We start from the raw sequence: 19,788 nt of genomic DNA on the forward strand, positions 1-19,788 counted from the left end.
GGTGGGGGTAGTCATCTAAAAGATCCTTCACTGTAAGGGTGAGGATAGAGTTTGAGGTCCAGAAAGGGAACAGGACTTGCCAAAGATTGCTTGGTGGATACACCGACAGAGATGTCAGGACTAAAAGCTTCAGATTTTGTATACTGGGAGCTTACAGAGGCAGGGCACAGACCTCTACAGGCCTCATGGAAAATATATAGGTGGGGGACTTCCCTGGATGTCCAGTGGCTACCACTCCATGCTCCCAATGCAAGGGGCCCAGGCTGGATCCTTGGATAGGGAACTATATCCTGCATGCCACAACTAAAATTTTCCATGCTGTAACTGAAGATCCCACATGCCACAGTGAAGATCAAAGATCCTGCATGCAGCAACAAAGATCCAGTGCAGCCAATTAAATATTTATAAAGAAAGAAAAGGTATGCTGCTGCTGCTGCTAAGTCACTTCAGTCGTGTCTGACTCTGTGCGACCCCATAGACGGCAGCCCACCAGGCTCCCCCGTCCCTGGAATTCTCCAGGCAAGAACACTGGAGTGGGTTGCCATTTCCTTCTCCAATGCATGAAAGTGAAAAGTGAAAGTGAAGTCGTTCAGTCGTGTCCGACTCTTATCGACTCCATGGACTGCAGCCCACCAGGCTCTTCCATCCATGGGATTTTCCAGGCAAGAGTACTGGAGTGGGGTGCCATTGCCTTCTCCAAAGAAAAAGTATAGGTGGTTTTAAAGGTGGACTTAAAGAAAGGACAACGTTTTAGCTGATGCAAAGGGGTAAAAGACATTCCTGGTTGAGAAAAAGTAAGAGCAGCCTCTGGAGGGGGCACCGATTGGCCACCTGGGATGAATGAATTATCCCACGAGGAAGAGAAATCTGATGCCCAGTGATACAAGGCTCAGGGCTGTTTGTGTTCTGTGCGCAGTCACAGAGGTGGAGGCCACAGGGATACAGGGCCCAGAAGCAGCTGGTGGGCCAATCTGAGGAGACCAGGGCTGGGAGACTCTTAGCAGTAAGGGGTGGGGGCCGCTAGACTGTCGCCACCCCAGGGCGCCAGCTTTTCCTTTAATCCTAGCCTCGACAGGACCCAGGCCCAGTCTGAGGTCCGGCCCAGCAAAGGGGAAGCGATTACACCTTTCCCGGCCAGTGTGCACACCTCCTCCCTTCAGCAGCTTCCTTTGCACTTCCTCACAGCCTCCGATCCGGCCACTGGGCGGTGACGGGAGAGGGACTTTCTCGGCCTTAGGGGTTTGGAGGCTGTGAGCCTATCCAGTGTTGCTGTGATGCAAATCCGCTCTGGATTATTCCCGGACTTTCTTCCGTAAAGCGGGACGCACCCGGCGCCAGAGCTGGACTGGAAGTGTCTCCCTCGGCCCTGAGCCGGGGACGCCAGGGCCTAGAACGGGGTGGGGTGTGGGTGGGGTGCCTTCCGCGGCAGCCCTGGGATAAAGGTGGCGGTGGGAGCCCGGGGTGGGATGGGGGGCGGGTGGGAGCAGGGCTGTAATTAACGCGCCGGAACGCCTGATGTGGAGCCGGAAGCAGTGGTCTGGAACACCACCAAGAACCCAGCTAGGAGTGTGGAGGGTGGGCAGCTGGAACTCAGGTCCGCGCCTGAGGTTTTGGAGAGATTTGAAGGTGTTGGACTCGGGACCATGTGTAGCCGTGGAGATCGTGGTGGGTATGTGAGTGGCCTGTGAGGGGCAGCCCCAAGCCTGAGCGTGGCTTGGTCTCGGTACAGACGTGGTTTGGACACCAAGACCAAATTTGAATTATCACTGTTCCGCAGGGAAACCAAAGCTGGAGTTACAAGCATCTGAGGCTTGAGAGTCTGAGACTGCTAGGGGGAGGACAGAAGAGAGGACAAGGCGGGTGGGGGGTGCCTGGTGCTTGGGCTCCAACTTAAGGAAACAGACCTGCAGAATGGTATGAGCAGTTTATAGGAAATGCTGTCCATACAAATCAGCATGTATGTATAGGTATAAGGAGAGGCATTTACTGAATGACTACTGCATCCTTGACCAAGGATACTCAACACATTGACAAAAAGAGGAGTGTGTTTGCTTTTTTCTTGTTACTTTTATAATCAGAAAAGGACAATACAGCTCTTTTTATTTAAAAAACAAAAAACAGTAGACCTAGTTTTCAGCCGTACAAAGCCTACTTACTGTTTGGCCTTGGAAAATTTGCTTTAACTTCTACAAGCCTCAGTTTTCTTATCTGTAAAATTAAGAATAACAGGGACTTCCCTGTGGTCCAGTGGTTGAGAATCTGCCTTGCAATGCATGGGACTCAGGTGTCATCCCTGGTGGGGGAACTAAGATCCCACATGCCACAGGGCATGAGCTACATGAGTTACATGAACTAAGCCCATGAGCCACAACAAAATCCTACATGCTGCAACTAAGATCTGATGCAGCCAAATAGATTTAAAAAAACAAGAAGAAAAAGAAGAAAACCTAGGCCAGGGTCCGTGGATTTGAGGATTAAATGAGTTGGGACAGCAAAGGTGCTTGGAACAGTGTTCAGCAAGTTGTAGCAGTGAAAACATAGCCTAGTTTGGGGGTGAGGATGGGGAGCAAAAAGTCTTCTGGAAGAGTGGAAATCAGAGCGGAGTCTTAGAATATGAGTAGCAGCTTGTTGGTGAAAGAGGAAGAAGGGAAGAATGTTAATGACCGAGCAGACAGCAGGAGGAGGAGCAGGTGGGTGAGAAACGTGAGAGTGAATTTGGGGGAAATAAGGAGGTGTGAGGCGGGGAGTGGAAAGAGATGAGATTAGAAAGGTAAGCTGGGGCCGGATGTTCAAGGTGGAGGCTCAGTTCCTGAGGCTGGTTTCCTTTTTAAGAGCTGTTGAGGAGTTTTCAGCAAAGGCAGGAGGAGATAGGTTCCTAGTGGGGCAGTGTGGAGGCAAGGAGACCTGTGAGGAGAAGGGTAATGGCTTGAACTATGCGGCACCGGTGGGGTGGGAAGAAGTGGATGGGTTTGAGAGATTGAATAAGAGGCAGATCTTGATTTCTAACTTGGGTCCCCAGGGTGCTGCTGTTCTCTGAGACAGAGATCAAGGGATCAGAAAGAGTAACACATTTAAGGGGAATCTGAGTTCAGTTTTCAGCATGCCTTTGACCTCTGAACAGACCCTCAATAATTGAGGTCCTGTTGTCCCACCCGGCAATTACTCTGTCCATAAGATGGGAGGGGTGTCTCCAGCACTACTGGCTGGCTGTTCCTTGGCTAGAACTGGGTAGAGATCTGGGTGGGGAGGCTGGGTTGGGGGTGCTGCTACCAGTGGGCATTCCTTTGTGGTTCTGGACTGCTCAGCAGTTTCTTTGGGCACAATCATGTTATAGGAACGTGAGGATTGAGTTGTCAAATGGTTCCCATAGAGAGTCCCTGGAGGGGGGCAGTGGGCTTCCCAGGTGGCCCTAGTGGTAAAGAACCTGCCTGCCAATGCAAGAGACATAAGAGATGTGGGTTCAATCCCTGGGTTGGGAAGATCCTCTGGAGGAGGGCATGGCAACCCACTCCAGTATTCTTGCCTAGAGAATCCCTAGGACAGAGGAGCCTGGTGGGCTACAGTCCATAGGGTCGCAAAGAGTTGGACACGACTGAAGCGACTTAGCACGCATGCCCGGAGGGCGCCAGTGCTCTGTGCTGTGGAGATTACTGTGTCCATTTTATAGCTCAGGAAGCTGAGGCTCAGGAGTTGAGAGTCAGAGCTTGGACGTGAACAAAGTTCTGCGTGATGTCTTCTCACAATTCCAGCTGCCACATCATCAGTGGTGACATTAGATCTAAGAGGGTATGGAAAAGCACCACAGCCATGGCTCCTTGAGAAAGAAATGCAATCTAGAGGGGTTCTGGGGACTCAGGAAGGAGGCAGGGAAACTTCCTGGAGATGGTACAATATGTGAGGTCATAGAAGCATAATCTTGTCTGTCTTTCCAGCCGGTGGTCATTGGCAATCAGCCACTGCCTGCGGTGAGGGAGACCTTGTCATCTGAGGGGCCTTTAGGCAGAATGTGTCCACAGAGCCCCAAAACTGGCAGGCTGGAATTCCTTCAGGCATTTCAGGCCTGAGATGGAGGTACTTCTACCTCGATCTCTGGCATCCATCAACCTGAGCATCCTTTCTGCACTGGTACTTCACTGGCCGCTGGAATCCTAGTTAGCCTGTTCATTTTCATATCAGGGTTCAGCACAAGTTTCTGTTCTGTTCCCAGGTTTTGTTTTACTTAAAAAAAAACCTCTTGTGATGAAGTGATGAATTCTTTCTAAGGAAGGACTGACTATTAAAAAAACCCTGATCTTTCTGTGAATGGTTGGGGAGAATTTTTAAGATACACACAATATGGATAGATCAACTAAACAGAAAATTAACAAGGAAAAAAAAAAAAAAAACATGTATCTATAAAGTTCACTAAAGCAAAGCACAGTAAAATGAGGTATGGCAATAAAAGGCGTTAAATTTATCAAATAAAAAAAAAATAAAGTGCTGAAAAATTAAAGCTGTCAATTCTGTAATAGATATTCATTGAAAGTATCTTTTGAAATGGGGGGGAAAACACCTTCAGAGAAATGAAAGCTAAGGAAGCATGCACGAGCTATAAAAAATGATAAAGTCCTTTATGAATGATGATAATATCAAAACAAAACTTGGAAATACAGGAAGGAGTAAAGAGCACTACGAACAGTCAATACATGGATAAACATTAGAAACTATTCTCTTTTCTTAATTTCTTCATGGTAAACTATCAACATTATATTGTGAAATTTTTCAGGAAAAAAAAATAAATAAATAAATAAGCAGGGTGAAAAAAAAAATAAATAAAAATCAGTTGTTTTTCTCTACACTAATAACAGACTATCTGAAAAGGAAATTAAGAAAACAATTCCATTTACAACCACATAATAAAATACTTAGAAATAAACTCAACCAAAGATGTGAAAGACTTATACACTGAAAGTTGTAAAACATGGATGAAATAAATCGAAAAAGACACAAATCAGTGGAAAAATATCTGTCTTCATGGGTTGGAAGAATTAATATTATTAAAACGTCCATTCTACCCAAGCAATCTACAGATTCAATGCTATTCCCATCAAGAAGTCAAAAGCACTTTTTTACAAAAATTTTTAATAATTCTAAAACTCATTAGGAACCACAAATGTCTCAGAGTAGCTAAAGAGATCTTAAGAAAGAAGAACAAAGCTGGAAGCCTCGTATAGGCCTCACACTTCCTGATTTTAAATGAAAAAGCTACAGTACTTAAACAGTATAGCATAAAAACAGACATATAGACCAAGGGAGCAGAATACAAAGTCTACAAATAAAGTCAGATGTAAAAAGCCAACTGATTTGATAAAAGCCAAAAATACACAAGGAAGGAAAGACTAGTCCCTTCAACAAATGGTGTTGGGAAAATTGAATATCTGAATGCAAAAGAATGAAATTTGATCCTTATCTTACACCAAACAAAAAAGTCAACTCAAAGTGGATAAGACTTAAATATAAGACCTGAAGCTATAAGACTCCTAAAAGAAAAGAGAGAGAGAAACATTGTGACATTGGTCTTGGCAATGATTTCTTGGGTTTGATGCAGACAACAAAAACATAAAAGTGAAACTATATCAAACTAAAAAGCTTCTGCATGAAAAAAGAAACAAAGTGAGAAGTCAACCTAAAGAATGGGAGAAGATATTTACAAACCACATATCTGATACTGGGTTAATATCTAAAATATACAAGAAACTCCTGCAAGTCAACAGCAACCAAGAAAAAGAAATAAATCTCAGTTAAAAAATGGGTAGAGGACCTGAACAGACATTTCTTCAAAGAAGACATACAAATGGCCAACCAGTAAATGAAAAGGTGTTCAACATCACTAATCATCAGAAAATGAAAGTGAAAATCACAATGAAATATCACCTCATAAAAAAAAAAAAAAAAAGATACACACAAAAAAATGTTGCTAACCTTCATCTGTCACTTACCAAGTGTTTTTTTTTCCAGGTGTCCAAATAACTTGCCGTGGTAAGGGATGGCCAAATTTAGGAGCTGAGAAGGGGTAGTTTAAAAAAGAAAACAAATGTTTAAATAATATTTGGTAATTGTAGATAACACAAGCAAATAAAAAAAGAAAAAGATCAAGCATCCATCAAGAGAGAAATACTGCTAACATTTTAAAGTATTTCCTTTTTTCCATTTCTGGGCATATGTAGTTTTCTTTTACATGGTTAATACACTGCATAGACAATTTTGTGTCTTGCTTTCTTATTCAATAAAATTGTAAGAACTATTTCTTGATTTAAAACCATTAAAAAAATTTTAAATGACTGCATAATCTTCTAGTATATGGAGTTACCATGTATATATATATATTTACCACTCTCCCATCCTTAGACGTACAGGCCTTTTCTTTCTTCCCTTCCTTCCCTCCTTTCTTTCCTAAAATATTTACTAATTTTTTATTATCTTTTTGGTTATGTCAGGTCTTAGCTTCAGCACACAAGACCATCCACTGCAGCCTGTAGGCTTCTGTCTAGTCAAGTCACGAGGGCTTAGTTGCCCCATGGCATGTGGGATCCTAGTTCCCTGACCAGGGATCAAACTCATGTCCCCTGCAATGGAAGGTGGATTCTTAACCACCGGACCTTCAGAGAAGTCCCTCTTTCTTTCTTTTTTATTATAAAAATGCTGTGATGAAAATCTTTGTACATATATCTTTGTCTGTATTTTGGGTTAGCTTTTTCCTCATCAGCAAGCTAAATGACACAACCAGAGCCTTCATGACAGTTCCTGCTGCTGCTAAGTCGCTTCAGTCGTGTCCGACTCTGTGCGACCCCATAGACGGCAGCCCACCAGGCTCCCCCGTCCCTGGGATTCTCCAGGCAAGAGCACTGGAGTGGGTTGCCATTTCCTTCTCCAATGCATGAAAGTGAAAAATGAAAGTGAAGTCGCTCAGTCGTGTCCGACTCTTAGCGACTCCATGGACTGCAGCCTACCAGGCTCCTCCATTCATGGGATTTTCCAGGCAAGAGTACTAGAGTGGGGTGCCATCGCCTTCTCCGATGACAGTTCCAAGGCACCATCAAAAGACCAAAAAGTGGGAGTGGCCCAGTTCCTGGAAATCTCCACTCCTTCCCCAAGATGCTTCCTAATGTCCACTTGACTTCACACTCCAGGATGTCTGGCTCTAGGTGAGTGATCACACCATTGTGGTTATCTGGGTCGTGAAGACCTTTTCTGTATAGTTCTTCTGTGCATTCTTGCCACCTCTTCTTAATATCTTCTCTTTCCATTAGGTCCATACCATTTCTGTCCTTAATTGTGCCCATCTTTGCATGAAATGTTCCCTTGGTATCTCTAATTTTCTTGAAGAGATCTCTAGTCTTTCCCATTCTATTTTCCTCTATTTCTTTACATTGATCACTGAGAAAGGCTTTCTTATCTCTCCGTGCTATCCTTTGGAACTCTGCATTCAAATGGGTATATCTTTCTTTTTCTCCTTTGCCTCTAGCTTCTGTTCTTATCTCAGCTATTTGTAAGGCCATCTAGAGCCAGACATCCTGGAGTGCGAAGTCAAGTGGGCCTTAGGAAGCATCACTAGGAACAAAGCTAGTGGAGGTGATGGAATTCCCGTTAAGCTATTTCAAATGCTAAAGGATGATGCTGTGAAAGTGCTGCACTCAATATGCCAACAAATTTGGAAAACTCAGCAGTGGCCACAGGACTAGAAAAGGTCAGTTTTCTTTCAAATCCCAAGGAAAGGCAATGCCAAAGAATATTCAAACTACTGTACAATTTCACTCATCTCACACGCTAGCAAGGTAATGCTCAAAATTCTCCAAGCCAGGCTTCAGCAATATGTGAACTGTGAACTTCCAGATGTTCAAACTGGATTTAGAAATGGCAGAGGAACCAGAGATCAAATTGCCAACATCCACTGGATCATCAAAAAAGCACGAGAATTCCAGAAAAACATCTACTTCTGCTTTATTGATTATGCCAAAGCCTTTGACTGTGTGGATCACAACAAACTGCAGAAAGTTCTTCAAGAGATGGGACTATCAGACCACCTGACCTGCCTCCTGAGAAATCTGTATGCAGGTCAGGAAGCAACAGTTAGAACTGAACATGGAACAACAGACTGGTTCCAAATTGGGAAAGGAGTGTGTCAAGACTGTGTATTGTCACTCTGCTTATTTAACATATATGCAGAGTACATCATGTGAAATGCTGGGCTGGATGAAGCATAAGCTGGAATCAAGATTGCTGGGAGAAATATCAATAACCTCAGATATGCAGATGACACCACCCCTTATGGCAGAAAGTGAAGAGGAACTAAAGACCCTCTTGATGAAAATGAAAGTGGAGAGTGAAAAAGTTGGCTTAAAGCTCAACATTCAGAAAATGAAGATCATGGCATCTGGTCCCATCACTTCATGGGAAATAGATGGGGAAATAATGGAAACAATGAGAAACTTTATTTTGGGGGGCTCCAAAATCACTGTAGATAGTGACTGTGGCCATGAAATTAAAAGACGCTTGCTCATTGGAAGAAAAGCTATGACAAACCTAGACAGCATGTTAAAAAGCAGAGACATTACTTTGCCAAGCTATGGTTTTTCCAGTAGTCATGCATGGTTTTGAGAGTTGGAGTATAGAGAAAGCTGAGCACCAAAGAATTGATGCTTTTGAACTGTGGTGTTGGAGAAGACTCTTGAGAGTCCCTTGGACTGCTAGGAGATCAAACCAATCAATTCAAAAGGAAATCAGTCCTGAATATTCATTGGAAGGACTGATACTAAAGCTGAAACTCCATTAGTTTGGCCACTTGGTTTGAAGAACTTACTAGAAAAGACTCTGATGCTGGGAAAGATTGAAGGCGGGAGGAGAAGGGGATGACAGAGGATGAGATGGTTGGGTGACATCACCAAATCAATGGACATGAGTTTGAGCAAGCTCCAGGAGTGTTGATGGACAAGGAAGCCTAACATGCTGCAGTCCATGGGGTTGCAAAGAGTCAGACATAACTGAGTGACTGAGCTGAACTGAACTCACCAAGATAGTTGGAATAATCCTCCCACTCATTAGTCTATGAAATTACTGAGCCCATAAAAGCTAGCCACACCTCATTTCAAGGCTGCCACACTTATCCTCCTTCATGGCCCACATTCTGTCTATGAAGTGTATTTCTGAAGAAATCCACTTCTTAACTATCACTTTGTTTCTCACCGAATTCTTTCTGGGATGAGACATCAAGAACCTGAGCTTCATTAGGTCCTGAAACCAATACTGTGGGTTCCAGTCCCAGCCACATGGGTTAGAGTCCCAAACTGGGTTTTGACCTGGTTTGAGTCCCAGCACCTAGGTTCAAGACCCAGTCTGAGGTAAACAGTTTTAATTCTTTTAAAGGTTGTGCCCTGTCCCCTTTCCCTCCTGTTTCAATGTGATTCAAATGAGCCATGTCCACCTCTGAATTCCAGGGATGGGCATTAAGACCCTGGCATAGTCAATCATTGCGGGAATTGGTTTAGTGGTGGGCAATTCATCCAAGCGGGGCAATGAAAGCCTTTCACTGGAACAACTGGGAGGCAGAGGCCATCTCTCCTGTTAGGGAGTTGGGAATAGAGACAGTGAAGCTAAAGAATGCAGGCCTGGAACTGACTGGTGGCTTTTGCCAATCAAGGGAGAGTCCATGTAAGACAGAAGCCAAGACTAGTTAAGTGGTGCCAAGAAATGGGGAAGATATACTGAAGACTTTGAGCACTTGGATTCAGCTACCTTACTTTACATGAGGTAATGAATCCACCCCTCCCCACTTTAAAGCCACTTTGAACTAGTTCTCTGTTATATGCAATTGAAAAAGTCATATGGTTTTGCATGGTGTTCAGAAAAAAGTGCCAAATTGTTACAGAATCATAGGTTCTGAAATTTAAAGGATCTTTACAGTGTTCTTCATTCATGTTCTATAATATAAATCTTCCAAGTATTTGAATCAGGCCTTTGCTTGGGTAATTCCAAGGATGGGGTACTCACTACCTACAGAAGTAATCTGCCATTGAGATGGGAGATAGATGTGTTCCCTGTGGGCAGATACTCCAAGATAAGATAGTGGCATGAGCTGAGATAAAAGACAAAGGAGCAATTCAGTGTTGTGGAGCATTTTCCTCCAATTAAAAAAAAGAAAAAAGTAAAAGAGAAAAAAAAAAAAACCTAGTAAGAAGAACAGCAAAAAAAAAGAGACCACATATTTCTCATTCCTGAGGTCAAGAAGACCTTCCTGACTACACATGCACAGAATGTCTCCTCAGGGGCGAGAAAGGGAGGGGGCACCACCCCATAGTAGATGATGTCACACCTCTGTGCTAGAATCCATCTTGGCTAAGAGAGACTTGTACACATAGGCAAGGACACTGAGAAATATACCAGATACAGACTCAGACCCAGGCAAAGCACGATGACTGGCCAGAGGAAACAGAAGAAATACCTCATATGAGTGATTGAAACTACCACAAAGGCATGACTCTCTATCTGAACCCACCCACATCGGTCTCAGTTCAGTTCAGTCACTCAGTCGTGTTTGACACTTTGTGACTCCATGGACTGCAGCACGCCAGGCTTCCCTGTCCATCACCAACTCCTGGAGTCCACCCAAACCCGTGTCCATTGAGTCGGTGATGCCATCCAACCACCTCATCCTCTGTTGTCCCTTTCTCCTCCCGCCTTCAACCTTTCCCAGCATCAGGGTCTTTTCTAATGAGTCAGTTCTTCGCATCAGGTGGCCAAAGTATTGGAGCTTCAGCTTCAGCATCAGTCCTCCCAATGAATATTCAGGACTAATTTCCTTTTGGATTGACTGGTTTGATCTCCTAGCAGTCCAAGGGACTCTCAAGAGTCTTCTCCAACACCACAGTTCAAAAGCATCAATTCTTCGGTGCTCAGCTTTCTATATAGCCCAGCTCTCACAACCATGCATGACTACTGGAAAAACCATAGCTTTGACTAGACGGACCTTTGTTGGGAAAGTAATGTCTCTGCTTTTTAATATGCTGTCTAGGTTTGTCATAGCTTTATCTTCCAAGAAGCAAGTGTCTTTCATGGCTGCAGTCACCATCTACAGTGATTTTGGAGCCCCCCAAAATAAAGTCTGTCACTGTTTCCACTGTTTCCCCATCTATTTGCCATGAAGTGATGGGACCAGATGCCATAATCTTAGTTTTCTGAATGTCGAGTTTTAAGCCAATTTTTTCACACTCCTCTTTAACTTTCATGAAGAGGCTCTTTAGTTCTTCTTCACTTTCTGCCATAAGGGTGGTGTCATCTGCATATCCGGTGACATATTTATGCACACATAATTTTTCCCCCAATAAGGCCTTTATTTGTTTCACTACTACTTGTCTCTTTGTTGAAATTTATTTCTGCAAATCAGACAAGCCAAGATCTTGTCATTGACCCTCATGGTCTAGAGATAGGGTTCAGTGCTCTTATTGCTGGGGCCTGACTTTAGTCTCTGGCTGGGAAACTGAGATCCTGCTTCAAGCCACTGTAGGCTGAGGCCACCGAAGATCACCATCACTGGAGAGTCAAAATCAAAGGGAAGTTTTTTTTCTCATGAATTGGAAGAACTAAATTACTCCCTTTGACTGAAACTAAAACAAAAGATGGGAAGATTCTAATCGGATGACCCAAGTGAAACAGGAGGGAAGGGGGCAGAGGACAACTTTTGAAAGAATGACATATCCTGAAGACAAAACATAAACTGATTTGAATCAGATGGGTCCAAGATGGCAGACATGTCAGCTTCGACTAGACCTTGATCCTCAATCAGCAAGCTAAATGATACACCCAGAGGCACTATGACAGTTCCAAAGAAAGAAGTAAAAGAAAGTGTTAGTAGTTCAATCATGTCTAACTCCGCGTGTGACCCTATGGACTGTAGCCTGCCAGGCTCCTCTGTCCATGGGGTTCTCCAGGTAAGAATACTGAAGAGGGTAGCCATTCCCTTCTCCAGGGGATTTTCCCAACCCAGGGATCGAACCCAGGTCTCCTGCATTGCAGGCAGATTCTTTATCTTCTGAGCCACTAGAGAAGTCCATGACAGTTCTAAGGCACCATCAAAAGATCAAAAAGTTGGTGGTGGCCGAATTCCTGGAAATTTCCACCCCTTCCCCAAAATAGTTGAAATCATCCTCCCACTCACTAGCCTATGAAATTACCCAGCCCATAAAAACTAACCACGCTACATTTGGGGGCTGTCACCCTCACTCTCTGTGATGGCCCACACTCTGTGGAGTGTGTTTCTCAATATAGCTACTTCTTGCCTATCATTTTGTCGTTCACTGAATTTTTTCTGCGATGAGACATCAAGAACCTGAACTTCATTAGGTTCTGAAACTAGGTCTGTGATCTCTGTTGGAGGACTGTGGGTTTTGGCTGGGTTCAAGTCCCAAGCAAGGTTTTGGCCTAGTTTGAGTCCCAGCCTGTGGGTTCAAGTTCCAATCTAAGGTAAATGGTTTCACAAGTATTTTGGCCAAATCCATGGCTTTAGAAAGGAAGAGGTTAGGGACTTCCTTGAGGGCCAAGTGGTTAAGAATTTGCCTGCCGATGCAGGGGTCCCTGATTTGATCCCTGGTCCAGGAACTAAGACCCCATATGCTGTGGGGCAAGTAAGCCTATGGGCCAGAACTACTGAGCTGGCGTGCCCTAGAGCCCATGCTCTGCAACAAGAGAACCCACTGTAACAAAAAGCCTGTGTACCACGAGGGGAGAGTACTCCCCAGTCAGTGCAGCTGGAGAGTAGCCCACATGTGGCAATGCAGAGCCCATGTGCCATAACAAAGACCCAGCACAGTCAAAACAAAAAAGTAAAGAGGTTAAAGACACCTGAGGTTGGGGGCAGGAAGGAGCTTAAATGATGTGAATAAGATAAGGGGCATTTTGTTTGTTTGTTTTTGCTTTTGAGAATTTGAAGGGGCCAGGAAGAGAAGGCTGGAGAGAAAGAAGAGAAAGGAAAGTCAAATAATACGGCATAGTACCAGAAAGGCTTTTAAGAACAATAATTTCTAATACTAAATTTCAAAGGTCTTCTGCAGTTGTGCTAAGTTCTCTCTGTCCCATGAATCTTCAGTAAAGTTTGGTCACAAAGCATTGGAGCAAGCGATTGTTTTTGATGACAAAGGATTGAGGACCAGGTGCAGGACAAGGATAACACACAGGGGATGTGAGGCAATCCATAAGCTAAATTCAGACAGTGGAAGCAGGAATGCAGAGACAGGTTATTACGGCAATGTAATTGCCCTGGGGATTTCCAATAATGTTTGGGAATGTTTCCGGGAATTTGGGGGAATGAGGGTTTGACTAATATTATCTGTTCTTTTTTGTTTGTTTGTATGTTTGTTCTGCTTTTTTGACTATGCTAGTTGGCTGTGGAATTTTAGTTCCCTGACCAGGGATTAAACCTGGACCCTCAGCAATGAAAGCATGGGGTCCTAACCACTGGATGGCCAGGGAATTCCCTTATTTGGTTCTTAAGAGGTAGAGAGAACTCCAGCTAACAACTATGTACTCATATTAAGATGAAATCAGCCTCCTTAATGCTTCCTCTGTGATCAAAGGCATTTGTCTTTGAGGGCCATAAAGACCAAAGCTGTTTTCTTTGCCTCATAAGACTATAATTTTGTCATCTGGTTTTGGATTCAGAACTGGATTTGAATCTGGGCTTTGCCCCTGACCAGTGTGACTGAAATTTATAATCTAGTGGGGAGAGATTGAAAATATCCAAATAAATAAAATATGTAGGGACTTCCCTGGTGAAGATTCCATACTTCCACTGCAGGGGGGGCATAGTTCCCATCCCTGGTCAGGGAACTAAGATCCCACATGCCTCAGGGAGTGGCCAATAAGACAAAATAAAATAAAATATGTAATATGAGGGATAGAAATAAGTGATATGGTGGTAAAGCAAGTGAGAGGGAGATGAAATGCCAGGGAGTTAGTTATTTGCCACTTTTTATATGGTGGAGACAGGAAGCCTAATAATGTGATATTTGATAAAAGACCTGTAAGAAGGGAGGCAGCAAGCCTTGTTTATACTTGGGGGAAGAATGTTTCAGGTGAGGGTAGAACAAGTGTAAAGGCTCTGAGGAGGTAGTATGTAAGGTGTGTGTTTTTTGTTTTTAATTAATTTATTTTTTAACTGAAGGATAATTGCTTTACAGAATTTTGTTATTTTCTATCAAACCTCAACATTAATCAGCCACAGGTATACATATATCCCCTCCCTTGTGAACCTCCCTCCCATCTCTCTCCCCACCCCACCTCTCTAGGTTGATACAGAGTCCCTGTTTAAGTTTCTTGAGCCATACAACGAATTCCTGTTGGCTATCTATTTTACACATGGTAATGTAAGTTTCCATGTTACTCTTTCCATACATCTCACCCTTTCCTCCTCTCTCCCCATGTCCATAAGTCTATTCTCTGTCTGTTTCTCCATTCAGTTCAGTTCAGTTCAGTCGCTCAGTCGTATCCGACTCTTTGCGACCCCATGAATTGCAGCACACCAGGCCTCCCTATCCATCACCAACTCCCAGAGTTCACTCAGACTCATGTCCATCGAGTCAGTGATGCCATCCAGCCATCTCATCCTCTGCCATCCCCTTCTCCTCCTGCCCCCAATCCCTCCCAGCATCAGAGTCTTTTCCAATGAGTCAGCTCTTCGAGTGAGGTGGCCAAAGTACTGGAGTTTCAGCTTCAGCATCATTCCCTCCAAAGAAATCCCAGGGCTGATCTCCTTCAGAATGGACTGGTTGGATCTCCTTGCAGTCCAAGGGACTCTCAAGAGTCTTCTCCAACACCACAGTTCTATCTCCATTGCTGCCCTCTAAATAAATTCTTCAGTACCATTTTTCTAGATTCCATACATATGTGTTAGAATACAAAAAATATGGAATGCTTCACGAATTTGCATGTCATCCTTGCACAGCAGCCATGCTAATCTTCTCCGTATTATTCCAATTTTAGTATATGTGCTTCCGAAGTGAGCACTGTAAGATGTGTTTATAGACCAACAAAAAGGTTGGTGGCTGAAAAAAAGAATTTGCCCTCCCAGAGCCTCAATTTTTCATCTAAATAATTCAGATGAGAATTGTACCTATATAACAGAGTGGATATGATGAGTAAATGTGATGGGTAGCACAAGGCCCAGGCCTTATAAGTTGTTGTCATTAAGACAGTTACACCTTTGGCCTTGTTGACCATTCTTTTTTGGTAGTGATTAGTGGTTCCCCCTCTATCCCAGTTCTCTTCTTCTGATTCATGCTCTCATTAGCCTATAATCTGTCTATGGCAGTTTGTGCATCAATAACTAATGATTACCAGTGCCTACTGTATGCTGCACACTAGATGATAAGACTTTCTTAAGATGCCTATTGTCCCATGGGGGAGAGTACATCTGTATGTTAACATCAGTTTTAAAAAGCAGAGCAGGCCCTAGAGAATAACTAGCAAAGTGCTCTGGGAATTCAAAGGTGAGCTACGGAAAGCTTCATGGAGGAGGTGGCATTTGAGCTGAGTTTTGTCTCCTTATTTATGTATTTATTTTTGGCTGTTCTGGGTCTTTGTTGCTGCACAGGCTTTTTCTAATTGTGGCAAATTGTTGTTCAGTTGCTCACTTGTGTCGACTCTTTGTGACTCCAGGACACCAGGCTTCCCTGTCCTTCACTATCTCCTAGAGTTTGCTCAGACTCATGTCTATGAAGTCAGTGATGCCAGGCAACCATCTCTGGAGTGGTTTTGGAGCCCAAGAAAATAAAGTCTGTCACGTTTGCATTGTTTCCCCATATATTTGCCATGAAGTGATGGGACTGGATGCCATGATCTTCATTTTTTGAATGTTGAGTTTTAAGCCCTTTTTCACTCTCTAAGAGGAGAGGCTCATCAAGAGGCTCATTAGTTCCTCTTTGCTTTCTGCCAGGGGCTTCCCTCATAGCTCAGTTATTAAAGAATCCGCCTGCAATGCAGGAGACCTTGGTTCTATTCCTGGGTCAGGAAGATCCTCTGGAGAAGGGATAGGCTACCCACTCCAGTATTCTTGGGATTCCCTTGTGGCTCAGCTGGTAAAGAACCTGCCTGCAATGTGGGAGACCTGGGTTTGATCCCTGGGTTGAGAAGATCCCCTTTTGGCTACCCACTCCAGTATTCTGGCCTGGAGAATTCCATGGACTATACAGTTCCAGTCGCAAAGAATTGGACACGACTGAGTGACCTTCACTTTCACTTTCGCTTTCTGCCATAAGGGTGATGTCATCTGCATATCTGAGGTTATTGATATTTCTCCCAGCAATCTTGATTCCAGCTTGTGCTTCATCCAGCCCAGCGTTTTGCATGATGTACTCTGCATAGAAGTTAAATAAGCAGGGTGACAATATACAGCCTTGACATATAGTTGTAGCAAGTGGGAGCTTACTTTCTAGTTGTGGTGCTTGGGCTTCTCATTGTGGTGGCTTCTCTTGTTGCAGAGCACCAGCTCAAGAGTGCACGGGCTTCTGTAGCTGCAGCTCATGGGCTCAGTAGTTGCAGTTTCCGGGCTCTAGAGCACAGGTTCAATACTTGTGGTGCACAGGCTTACTTGCTCTATGGCATGTGGGATCTTCCTGGACCAGGGATTGAACCTGTGTCTCTGCATTGGAAGGCAGATTCTTTACCACTGAGCCACCAGGGAAGCCATAGGCTGTCTTTTGAGAAAAGTCTTATCATGGACGGAGATGAGGTGGAGAGGCCATTCCAGAAGGGAAAAAAAGTGTGAGCCTGGGCACAGAGGCTGGCATGCTCAAGTCACAGGTGGGGAAGGGGAAATTGCCTGGTATGGGATGAGCATAATAGGTTGGAAGTGGGACAAGATTTTGAAGAGATTTGGTTATTAAGTTGCTAATTTTGGACTTGCCCTGTAAATTATAACGCTGTCAGATACTTTCAGGGAATGATACAGTCACAATTGTGTTTTTGAATGATCTGTCTGGTTGCAAAGGAGGAGAGCTGAGGGTCAGCATGGACAAAGAGGGTGATGGGAGTACCCAGAGAGGAGGCTGTAGGAACTGCCCTGATGAGTAATGATGAGGCCTTAGGAATGGAGATGGAGAGAATGGATGATAGGGATACAGGGTGAAATAAGATACTTTAACTGCTCCCCAAGGATCATCAGGGAACAGACAGGAACTGCCCCAATATGACTACAATGAAACTGTGCTCTCAACTCTTCTGCAACTGGGCTTTGGGAGATTGAGGTCAGCTATTTTCGCTCCTACTCCACGGAAATACCTTTCAGAAAGGGGAGATGGACAGGAGTAACATGGGTGTCAACCCTGGGCACCTTCCTGTTTTGGCATTTGATAACTGCACGGAACTTCAGCAGCTAGGAGTACTCTAGCCATCACTCTGCCCTGTGGGGATCAACTTTCTGAACAGGGATTTCTCCTGGCTCCCAAGAGCAGCTTGAACTGAAAGATGGAGAGTTGAGCTTCTGCCCTGGGGAATGTCAGTTTGAAAGCTCTGTAATCTTGGACAAATAATGCTGTGATTCCCACATAATCTTTTCAAAAGGCTGTTCTGACTTCCTAAATGGTCTATCTAGCTGAAGAAAGTAATCAAAGATAGCCAAAATTTGATACTTTGGGGGAACCCAGACCTGCCGTGCTGCCAATTCCTCTAAAAGAAGAAAGCCAATCCAGACTCTGGACTTCAGGATTTACAATACTAGTTGGCTGAATGCAGAGCATCAATATTGGGAGACTGGGGGATGGGGTTCCGGCCTGGAACATGAACGACTACTCAGCCACTTCCTGTGGAGTTTTCCCACTGACAGTCCTGTGGGCTGACTTTGGAGGGGCAGGAACTGAAGGGAGAGGACTCAGCAGATGATTATTTTAATAGCCCAGCTGACCATTCTTCAGCTTCAAGCATTTTTACCCACATTAGCTAATTAATTAACTGAAAGTTTGTCCAAGTGGAGATGAGGGATGGTAGGAGACAGGGAGCTCATGCCTGATCACGCTTTCAGGGTCTGAAGGGACTGATATCATGACTACAGTTTAGGGCCAGGGCATTTAAGTGTTTGGACAGGGGCTAATGGACAAGAGCTAATTGGCAGGCTCCTAGGCCCATGTGCATGATGGTCAGCTGGTCTGTCCGAGACAGTGTGATAAATGCCCCATACAGTTCATGGGCAGTCACGGTCAGAGAAACCCAGTCAGACCCCGTCACTGATCTGATGACAAGTGCATGGGGTATTAGCTGCTTCACCACAGATGTCTTGTCCAGAGAACTGTCCCTGTGTCCAGGAGCCTGAATGAGATTCTTCATGGTCAGAGATGTTGCGTATGATTTTTTTATACAGGAAACTTTCACATCAGAACCCAGCCAGGAATGAATTCCTATTATTTACTATTTGTGCTCTATAAGGAGCATCAGAAAAGACAAGCACATTTATAGAAAGGAGTGTGTTTTAGTACAGCTTGTAGTAATTCAATGTAGGCATCTATAATTTCACATTTTAAAATTCACCTTAAAATTTTTACATAAGTAAAATATACTATTTTTTGTGTATATTTTTGTGGGTTTAGACTTAACTGTAAAGAAAAACATTTTAGGCTTTGTGGACACACAGTCTGTCACAAACACTAACTCTGCCTTTGGATCACCAGATAATACATAAATGAATGAACATGACTTTATTTATGAACACTGAAATTTGATATATATTGTTGTTCAGTCACTAAGTCGTATCTGACTCTTTGCAACTCCATGAACTGCAGCATACCAGGCTTCCCTCTCCTTCACTATTTCCAGAGTTTGCTCAGATTCGTGTCCATTGAGTCGGTGATGCCATCCAACCATCTCATCCTCTGTCTCCCCCTTCTCCTGATCTCAATCTTTCTCAGCATCAGGGTCTTTTTCAATGAGTTGGCTCTTTGCATCAGGTGGCCACAGTATTGGAGTTTCAGCTTCAGCATCAGTCCTTTGGATGAATATTCAGGGTTGATTTCCTTTACGATTGACTGGGGCTGTAATTTTCTGACCTCTGGTTTAGACTGGGGTTTCTCAGCCTTGGCACTACTGACACTTGGGGGCAGATAATTCTCTGCCGTGAGGGCTGTCCTCTTGCATTGTAAAATGTCTAGCAGTGTCTCTGGCCTCTATCCATTAGATGCCAATATCACTCCCTTCCTCTTTGCATTGTGTCAACCACAAATGTCTTCAGACATTGTCTGATAGCCTCTAGGGAGCAGATCGCCCCCTGTTGAGAACCACTGGTTTAGACAGATGCATATGGTCGATTCACTACCACAACCATGAAAATACAGAATAGTTGTATTATCCTAAAAATGTCCCTCATACTGCACCTGTGTAATCAACACCCTCCTCCATCCCAGTCCCTGGCAGTCACTGGTTTCTGTTTCTATAATTTTGTCTTTTCCAGAATAATACACAAATAGAATCATAAGGCATGTAGGTTTTTGAGTTTGATTTCTTTCACTTAGCACAATGCACTTGTGATTTATTCATGTTGTTGAGTGTATCGGTAATTCATTTCTTTTACTGCTGAGTAGTAGTCAATTTTATGGACATACTAAAGTTTATCCATTCACCAGTTAAAAGATATTTATACTGTTTCCAGTTGTTTTGTGATTTTGGATGAAATTGTTTTGGACACTTGTGTGCAGGTTTTTGCCTGAACATAAATCTTCATTTTTCCTAGGTAAATACCTAGGAGTGGAATTTGGAGATCATATAGTAATTGTATAT

General features: G+C 43.8%; 1 non-coding gene across 1 annotated transcript; it reads right to left on the reverse strand.

The window, feature by feature from the left end:
• Positions 1–14,926: 14,926 nt before the first annotated feature.
• Positions 14,927–15,033, reverse strand: LOC113890562. The gene has a single exon (XR_003510527.1). It is a non-coding gene; the product is annotated as a U6 spliceosomal RNA (small nuclear RNA).
• Positions 15,034–19,788: the final 4,755 nt, after the last annotated feature.

The sequence above is a fragment of the Bos indicus x Bos taurus genome, chromosome 3 (assembly GCF_003369695.1).
Source record: "Bos indicus x Bos taurus breed Angus x Brahman F1 hybrid chromosome 3, Bos_hybrid_MaternalHap_v2.0, whole genome shotgun sequence".
Taxonomy (NCBI): Eukaryota; Metazoa; Chordata; class Mammalia; order Artiodactyla; family Bovidae; genus Bos; species Bos indicus x Bos taurus.